The sequence below is a fragment of the Rhinopithecus bieti genome, unplaced genomic scaffold, assembly GCF_001698545.2.
Source record: "Rhinopithecus bieti isolate Rb0 unplaced genomic scaffold, ASM169854v2 scaffold_30785, whole genome shotgun sequence".
In the NCBI taxonomy this organism is placed as follows: Eukaryota; Metazoa; Chordata; class Mammalia; order Primates; family Cercopithecidae; genus Rhinopithecus; species Rhinopithecus bieti.
This window is the reverse complement of record NW_016813379.1, coordinates 539481-547541: the sequence shown is the minus strand read 5'-3', so window position 1 is coordinate 547541 and position 8061 is coordinate 539481. Positions and strand designations below refer to the sequence as shown.

The 8061-nt window shown below is 41.4% G+C and overlaps 1 pseudogene; it reads left to right on the top strand.

Moving 5' to 3' along the window:
• Nucleotides 1-1856: 1856 nt before the first annotated feature.
• Nucleotides 1857-7035, top strand: LOC108512761 (glycine--tRNA ligase pseudogene; annotated as a pseudogene).
• The last annotated feature ends 1026 nt before the right edge of the window (nt 7036-8061 follow it).

Here is an 8061-nt window from a genome sequence, read left to right as displayed (position 1 = left end):
CCTTCTGGATCCACATTATGAATCATTTCTTTTGTGACCGATTGGTTCATTTCTTCGCCCCTCACTGCTGGTTCCCATGCATAACTTACTCTACCTTATGCTGGTTCCCATGCATAACTTACTCAACCTCATAACTTATTCCTACCTCTGAGCTGTGTAACAGGCCATCCATCCACCTTTATCACACTCAAATTTAACAGTGTGCTGTAGTGATTGAGGATGGGCTCTAGAGCTTAACAGAACCAGATTCCACTACTGGCTGCATCGTTGACAGACTGGAAATGTTGGACAATGCACTTACCCTTTCTGAGCTTTAATTTTCTCCTCTGTCAAATGTAACTGGGTAAGAGTGACTTCAGACTTCACGTGACGCCGGTGCCAGGCGAACATGGTGGCGGGCACTGGACCCTTGCTTTGGCTGGGGAAGGAAACACTGGAGGTGCCTGCCCCTGGCGCTCTTTGCCTTGAACCCGCAGCGCCGGTGTGAGCGGCTGCGGAAGAACCATGCTGTGCAGGCCGCCTCAGTGGTGGTCCGGCAGGGAGGCACCTACACCGGGGTCCTCTTTCGCCAGGAGTCCTTCTTTCACTGGGTGTTCGGTGTCACCGAGCCAGGCTGCTACGGCGTCATCGACACTGGGAAGTCGGCCCTGTTTGTGCCCAGGCTTCCTGCCAGCCATGCCACCTGGATGGGAAAGATCCATTCCTAGGAGCATTTCAAGGAGAAGTATGCCGTGGACGATGTCCAGGACGCAGATGAGATTGCCAGTGTCCTGACGTCACAGAAGCCCTTTGTCCTCCTCACTTTACGTGGCGCCAACACGGACAGCAGCAGCGTCTGCAGGGAGGCCTCCTTCGAGGGCATCAGCAAGTTCAAAGTCAACAACACCATTCTTCACCCAGAGATCGTTGAGTGTCAAGTGTTTAAGACGGACATGGAGCTGGAGGTTCTGCTCTACACCAATAAAATCTCCAGCGAGGCCCACCGTGAGGTAATAATGAAGGCTGTAAAAGTGGAAAGGAAAGAATATGATTTGGAAAGGAAATTTAAATATCCAAAATAATAGAAAGTATAATGAACTCGAAGTCCCCATCAGGTTTTTGTGTTAGTTTTGTTTGCTAGAGCATTTTAAAGCCAAACTCCAGATATCATGTCATGGCACCTGTAAATACTTCAGTAGGTATTTCAGTTGATGAGAACTTTTTTTATTTTTCCATGACCACCATGCCAATATCACATCCTTTATCACAAATGAACCGTAACTCCTTAATGTCATGGATATCTAGTTCATATTGATCTTAAACTCTTCTTAGCATTGGTTTGTTCAAGTCGGGATCCACACAGAGTCCATACATTGCACTTGGCTGCTGTTGGAAGCAGGATGTCGTGAAGCTGAGCTCTGGGGAGATCACCCCTGTCTACAAACTGCTCGACCTTCCCTCCACCCCTATCCCAAGACCCCAGATTGGCCTTGCTGCCGCCTCCTGTGTGGACCAGGGTGGCTCTTGGAGAGATGAGCTCGAAGCCAGAGGCCACAGCCCAGTGCGCCAGGAAGCTGTCAGCCAGGAGCAGCCACCGGCACGAGTGCGCCTGAAAGCTGAGTGGCATGGGGTCAGCGTGTATGCCTGCTGTGCTCATGTTGTGCACCTGCCGTGCACGCCCACCTGCAGCTCTGGCCACAGGACATATAGAGGGGAAACAGTGCTGGCCGGGGAAGCCATCTGATCTGTGGGCCCCTGAGAGCTTAGAGCAGGGGGGTGGGGATGAGGACTGAGATAGCACAAACGAGAGATAGAGTCTGTTTCTGAGGGGACCGAGTGGGGAGAGAGGGGTCACGCCCTCTGAAGATGGTGGGAAGATGGGTGTCTGGGAAAAGTGTCACATCACAGCGTGTCCCTGGCCAGATTTGAGGAGGGCGCCCCCGATTGCCGGTGCCCAGGCTGAACGAAGTCCCTGGGACATCTGCAGCCAGAGAGATGTACTAACACTTCTGCCTCCTCGAGCTCCCTTTCCAGGGCAGGATCACTCTGGGATGCAGTTTTGTTGTGGTCCTTGTCCTGGAGAGCCTGGAGGCACCTTCTTGGGGACCACGTCTCATTTATCTGCATGCTGTCTGACCCACCGTGGGTGTCAGGAAACATGTGGGTGGGTGCGATAGATGGATGGGAAAAAAGAAGAAAAGGTTTTAAGCTATTTTTCTGCCATCTTTTGTGCCACTGGGGACTTGAGAATTCTTCTCTGAACTAGCTGGGGAATAAAAATCTCTTCTAAAACTAGAAAAAAAAAAAAAGAGCGACTTCTGGTGACTTCTGATAATCTGGCAAGCTTAGCTAATGTGGAAAGACTGTCCCTCCACATGATAAACATAGAAACAGTGGAGAAAATACAACAAAAAGAAAAAATTAAATATGTAACCAAACTCATGAATAATAAAAGAAGCCAGGCACAGTGGCTCACATCTGTAATCCTAGCACTTTGGGAGGCTGAGGCAGGCAGATGGCTTGAACCTATGAGTTTGAGACCAGCCTGCTCAACATGGTCAGACCCCATCTTTACAAAAAATATTAAAAAAAAAAAAAAATTAGCCAGGTATGGTGGTATGCGTGTGTGCAGTCCCAACTACTTGTGAGGCAGAGGTAGGAGGATCACCTGAGCCTGGGGAGGTCAAGGTTGCAGTGAGCCATGATCACACCACTGCACTCCAGCCTGAGCAACAGAGTGAGACCTTGTCTCAAAAATAACAGTAATAACAATAATAAAAGAAAATTCTCGGATGGGCGCGGTGGCTCAAGCCTGTAATCCCAGCACTTTGGGAGGCCGGGACGGGTGGATCACGAGGTCAGGAGATCAAGACCATCCTGGCTAACATGGTGAAATCCCGTCTCTACTAAAAAATACAAAAAACTAGCCGGGCGAGGTGGCGGGTGCCTATAGTCCCAGCTACTCAGGAGGCTGAGGCAGGAGAATGGCGTAAACCCAGGAGGCGGAGCTTGCAGTGAGCTGAGATCCAGCCACTGCACTCCAGCCTGGGTGACAGAGCGAGACTCCATCTCAAAAAAAAAAAAAGAAAGAAAAAAAAGAAAACTCTCAGGTCCCAGGAATAGAGCAGGAAATCAAAGTCAGGGTAGGGAACAGCAGACAAAGCCTAAGAACTTTGGATCAGAACTTTGGATCACAAGGATCAGAAACTGGCAAAAACCGTAGGGACAGGAGGCGTTCCTATACTTCAGGTTCCTACATGACAAGGTGCTGAACTTGAATCCCTACTAAAAGCTAGTGATGACAAATGCCATCAGACCATAACATTGGACTCAAAATACTCCTCTATTGGCCGGGATACATAGTAAGAAAGCTACCCATCAGGTGTCATGGCTAAAAGTTTAGACTCATAAGAAATCATTGGCCTTAAATTGACACACTCCAACTGGTGGGACACTTGAAGCCAAGAAATTATCACAAAAACAAGATCCAGAATTGGTAAAAATCCACTGAGATTTAGAAGAAGCAAACTCAAATCATCCTATAAAGAAGAAGATATATCTCAAGTCATGGAGACTCAACTTCCACGAAGAATGAGTTTACTACAGAAAATAATTTTGAACCACATGAGTTAATAAACCACATAAAAGAAAGTCAGAAGATGCAACAAATAGTAGGAATTTGCAATAGAAAATGGCAAATAAATCAGTATAAAAATGTTAAATAAATGTTTTTATATTTAAAGAGAGAAGAAGCATAAACACCATGCATTATTAAAACATTTTAAATTATTGTTTTAATTTTTTTAAGAATTAAAGACTTTTTTTAACCAAATAGAAATGTTGATAATGAACACATAGTCACTGAAATAAGTACACACAAACCTTCATATTTAATGGTTGGGCCAAAAACAGATTATTCATAGCTGAGGAAATAATTAATGATTTAGAAAATGGAGCTGATAAAGATGTTAGAATGCATTATATGTGGCAATAAAATGGAAAATACAAAAGTTAAGGCCTGCATGGTGGCTCATGCCTGTAATCCTATCACTTTGGGAGGCCAAGGCAGGAGGATTGCTTGAGTTCAGGAGGTTGAGAGCAGCCTGAGCAACATAACAAGATCCCATCTCTACAATAAAATTTTAAAAATTAGCCGGGCATGATGACATGTGCCTATAGTCCCAGCTACTCAGGAGACTGAGGTAGGAGGATCTCTTGAGCCTGGGATACCAAGGCTGCAGTGAGTTGTGATCATGCCACTACACTCCAACCTGGATGATGGAGCAAGACCTTATCTAAGAAAGAAGAATGAAGAAAGAAGAAAGAAAGAAAGAAAGAAAGAAAGAAAGAAAGAAAGAAAGAAAGAAAGAAAGAAAAGAAAGAAAAAAAAAACAGAAAAAAGAGTTAAGAGAACTGAAGTAGAGAGAGAGACAGGCCCAAATGAGTCTAAAAGAAATTGTAGGAGAACACAGAATGTGAGGGGAAAGCAATATTGAAATAGAAATCGAATAATAAATTTTTCAGAACTTAAGAATGACTTAAATTCTCACATTAAAAGATTATTCCTAGCACTGAAAAGAACAACAAAATTCTCCTACATATACTATAGGGAAGTAACAAAATATGAAATGCAAACAGAAAATATCCATATCACCTAGAGAAAGGAGATTACTCAAAAAGAATGACCATTACATCAAAAAGTCTCCCCATTCGTTATCACAGATACCAGAAAACAATGGAACAATTTCTGCAAAGAGCTAAGGAAAAATATTTGGCCATCTCTATTTCTACACTCAACTAAATTCTCATGAAAAAAAAAATGAGGGCAAAGTAAATATATCTTCAGGGGAAAAAAAAAAAAAACTGAGTTTCTAAGTCCTCACTTAAACTGCTTCTAAAGAATATAGTTCAGCTAAAAGAACCCAAAACCCAGATGTAAAGAGGTGAAGTAAAGAAGCAAGGAAAAGAAAAAAATTGGCAAACATGAGTAAAGTTAAGTATTGGTATTTAAAAAATAATATTGACCAATGTTGGTGGAGGTGATGAAAAACAGTTCAAACTAAGGAACCAAAACTTGGAAATAAAGATGGAATGAAGCTAAGAATCTTTTACTGTTTAAAAAGAGATTAAAGACATTGATTTATATGTCTTTGCAATGTATATATGTTAAAGTGTAAGGCAACTACTAAAAGAATAGAAATAGAATGTAAAATTTCTACAGAGAAGCAAAAAACGAAATAAGTAAAATGCGATTAATCATACAGATGGCAGAAACGGAGGAAGAAAAAAAGGGAAGGGGAGAAGGCAAAGAAATAGAAAACACAAGGTAAAATGATTTTTTAAAGCAGCACAAATATACCTCAACAAATGTTAATAAACATAACTTTCCTCTGAAAAGACAAACTATTAGATTGTACTGCTTTCTATCCCATAGATGCTGTTTACAAAGGACATGCCTGAAAGTAAGGACACAGAAAGATTTAAAATGAAGGGATTAAAACATTGTATATCACATAAATATTATTCCAAAGGTTTTCTTCATGGCATTAACAGGCTAGTTCTAAAATTCACATAGAAGAATAAGGGAACAAGAAGAAACATGAATATTGTGAAGATAAACAAGGAGAAGGATTTGCCTAACTAAGTATCAAGACTTATTTTAAATCACAATAGTTAAAACACTGTCATATTGGCATGGCAATAGACAAATGAACCAATATCCAAACTACACACATATGGAGATTTGGCAGTGTCACTAATCAGTGGGAAAAGGAAAGACTAGTCAGTCAATGGTGTGGGACACTTGGCTATCCATTTGGAAGTTAATAAAAGTGGGTACATCCTTGTATCAAGCCATATGCAAAAAAAAATGAATTCCATATAAATTAAAAACATTAATCTGAAAAGCAAACTTTCTAAACATTTAGAAAAGATTTTAAATTAGGGGAAAATATCTTCATGACATTGGGAGAGGAAGTCATAAAAAATCAAACACATAAAGAAAAGTTTTGAACAGAATATGCCTAAAATATTAAAATAAAGAAAAGGTTTGATATATTTGACTAATGACAAAAAGAAAATGTTAGAATGACAAAATAAAACATAGAGATAACACTTCATGAATTTGCATGTCATCCTTGCACAGACAGGAGCCATGCTAATCTTCTCTGTATCGTTCTAATTTTAGTATATGTGCTGCCAAAGCGAGCGCAAAACATAAAATTAACACAGGAGTGAGAGACCAGAAAAAGATATTTGCAATGTGTATGACAATTAATAGGTTAGTATCCAAACTATGTAAATAACCAAGACATTCGTTTGAGTGCAGAGTCTCAATTCACAAGGAAGGAATATGAAGCAGTCTACCTAACACCCAATAAGGGAGCAGTTGGTAAGGTATATAAGAAGGATGCAAAACTGGTAATGGAGTATCCCGCCATTTGTGATGAATGTTACATTACAGAAATTGAGATGCTATTGAATGAGAAAGGGGAATTTACAATTGAAACTGAAGGGAAAACATTTCAGTTAACAAAAGATGTGGCCAAACATGATGAGAGTCCAGAAAACACTCTATGTGGAAGAAGTTATTCTGAATGTAACTGAACCCTCCTTCAGCCTGGGCAGGATCATGAACATATATTCCATGTAAGAGAAGGAGATGAACAGAGAACATTCCTCAGTTTCCCTGCTGTAGTCACTCTATTCAAATGTTATGCCCTCTCACTGAGCCAAAACCAGGAGTTCCTGCCATTTGTCAAGGAATTACTGGAAGCCCTGACCAGGCACAGGTTGTCTCACAAAGTAGATGATTCCTCTGGGTCAACTGGAAGATGCTATGTCAGGACTGATGAGATTGGTGTGGCTTTCAGTGTCACCATTGACTTTAACACAATGAACAAGGCCCCCCACACTGCAACTCTGAGAGACTGAGATGCAATGTGGCAGATAACAGCAGAGGTCTCTGAGCTGCCTAGTATAGTCCGAGATCTGACCAGTGGCAGCATCATATGGGCCAGTGTGGAGACCAGGTATCCTCTCTTTGAAGAGCGATGATATAGGAGGCAGAAAGAAATTATTTAGGCAGATTTAGGTAGAAAGAAATTATTTAGGCAGATAGTGAGGGCAAACGAGTCCTCAGCAGAGCTTCCCTTCAAACAATAAGCAGCCCAAAAAATCATTTCTTTTCCAACAAAGAGCAGCCTGAAAAATCAAGCTGCAAATATAGATACGCAAACTGGAAGCTTGCACAGGGGAATGCCAGCAGCTGTACCAATAGGAAAGGGCTACGTGGGGGACAGGCACGTGCACCATGGAAGCTCCATCTTCCCTTTTTTGTTAACACGTGTACAGTAAGAAAGAAATGGGCAATATGGCACAGCTCAGACAGAGAACCCACTTGCATAATAAAGATTGAGGTGGGGGTGGCCAGAGATTCGTGCCCTATGCAAATAGCACACCTGGTCCTAACAGGGTTTTTGCACCCTATGTAAATCAGACACCACCTCCCTGTCAGCTCATCTATAAAACCCTCTACATTTTGCTGTGGACCAGCAACTTATTTTTTCAGGATCCCTCTCTGTAGCAGAGAGCTATTCTCTTTCTTTTCCCAATTAAATTTCCGCTCTTAACCTCACTCATTGTGTGTCCGCATCCTTGATCTCCGTGGCTGTGAGACAACAAACCTCAAGTATTACCCTAGACAATGAGGCCACTTCAACAAGAGACTGGTAAAAAAAGAGACAATCAAGGAATAAGGACAATTTTTGGTGATGTGCATTAATTAAATAAATAATGCTTATCATATCCACTTTATAAAAGAGAACAGCATTGTGATTATTCCCAGTAACTGTATTCTATCTTCAGTGGCTGTCAGATTTTTATCCCCACAATTAAAATTGAAGGAATTCTGAAAAAAAAAAATCTTAACCTTGGGGATTAATACTTCAACATACGAATCTGGAGGGGAGACAAAAACATTCTATCTATTACAGGGTCTAAAAGCACAATTGCCCACTTAATCTCTAATTGATGGAGTAATGTTAATATTTAATATGCAGTTTACTTCTTAAATGTAATTCC